The 1347-nt window shown below is 40.3% G+C and overlaps 1 long non-coding RNA gene across 2 annotated transcripts in view; it reads left to right on the top strand.

Annotated features, from left to right (window-relative positions):
• The first annotated feature begins 586 nt into the window (after window positions 1-586).
• The window catches only part of LOC103617530, a 40148-nt gene continuing 39387 nt past the window's right edge, over window positions 587-1347 (top strand). Inside the window, exon 1 of one of the 2 annotated variants that reach the window (XR_001862889.1) lies at window positions 587-1025. This is a non-coding gene — a long non-coding RNA (uncharacterized LOC103617530). The remainder of the gene's footprint in view (window positions 1026-1347) is intronic. The other variant, XR_001862886.1, reaches the window with a different exon arrangement.

Below are 1347 nucleotides of genomic sequence, written 5' to 3'. Positions count from 1 at the left end.
CCGCCCCCGCCGCGCGCGGCAGCCGGTGCTCGGGGCTCCCTCCAGCCCCCGGCTGGCACGGCACGAAATACCGTGGCAGGTCGGGTTAGAAAAACCATTCAAGTGAAGCATACGGATCTTAAGGGCGCTGGTAACTAACACCAAACATAATAATTTTATATATGCGTGTATATATATATATATATATATATGTATATATAGAGGTATATATATTTGTTCCCATGCGTCGTCCAAAGGTTTCTTTTTTTATATATAAAAGATCCAACACAGATTTCATTGAATAAATCTGAGATCTCCAGGTGCAGACGTTTGAATAGTCAGTGCCAGAACCCCATGTTTTCCTTTCCAGCCGATTTTGCTTGGATCAGGCTCAAAAACCGAGTGAGTCTCGTGGTTTTGTTTACACTGAATGGGGAGGATAGGAACGGTGCCATGGGGCCGTCTTTCATTAATATACAGTGAGGATTTTGTCTAAATTACTGCTATGAATTTCACAGTACACGCTTTCAAAAGCCGTCTCAGGTGGCCTGATGAAACGTGATAGCGCCTCTGCAAACAGATCTACTTTCTTAATAAAAAAGGAAGGTGTGTTTGGGGGGGGTGGAGAAGTCCCCCCAAAATAAAAAAAACCACCGTACAACCTCATAACAGCGACAACAAAAAATAAAGCTCAAGCTGGAGTAAGGTCTTTTATTTTAAAAAATATCCCAACAAAAAACAAACAACCAACTTCGTTCCCCAACTCTTCCCACCCCCTCCCTTGCAGAGTGAGATTGTTTTGTCTGGAAAAAAATCCAAAGTATAACAAGGGGAGAACAGTTAGTGCTGATTTTCATTTGCATAAATTTTCATATATTTTGGTGAAAATAATAGACTAGTGGAGAGCGGGGCTTAGTGGAGTCAGTGCAAAGGAAAATCTTAACATGGATCGTTTCGCTGGAGTTGAGAACATGCTTTTTTCCCCCTGTCACCTTATTAAAATCAAAAATTAAAAAAAATTTCTCTAAATCCTGGAAGTTTGATCGGTAAGTGTTTTACTTTTTTTTTATCTACTTTTGTTTTCTTTAAAGTCTTCTGAATATATATTTTCAAAAGCTTAGGACAAGACAGGGAAACCCATGGCAACTGCTTTGAAGGAATCAGGCTGGAAAAAAAAGGGAAAGGGAAAGGGAAAAAAAATCCCACCAGCAACAAAAAGCACCTTAGTGAAATATTACATAAAAAGCATGGATTCTTTCCAAAGCTCAAGGCAGCAAAGCAATTCTTCAGCGCTGGAAAGTCTTTCTGGTTACTACTTCACTTTTCTGGGCACTGTTAATTATTGTAACACCAAGACTCGGGTAGGCT

The sequence above is a fragment of the Corvus brachyrhynchos genome, unplaced genomic scaffold (genome assembly GCF_000691975.1).
Source record: "Corvus brachyrhynchos isolate BGI_N302 unplaced genomic scaffold, ASM69197v1 scaffold83, whole genome shotgun sequence".
Lineage (NCBI taxonomy): Eukaryota > Metazoa > Chordata > Aves > Passeriformes > Corvidae > Corvus > Corvus brachyrhynchos.
The sequence above is the reverse complement of the archived record's forward strand: the minus strand, read 5'-3'. Positions and strand labels throughout refer to the sequence as shown.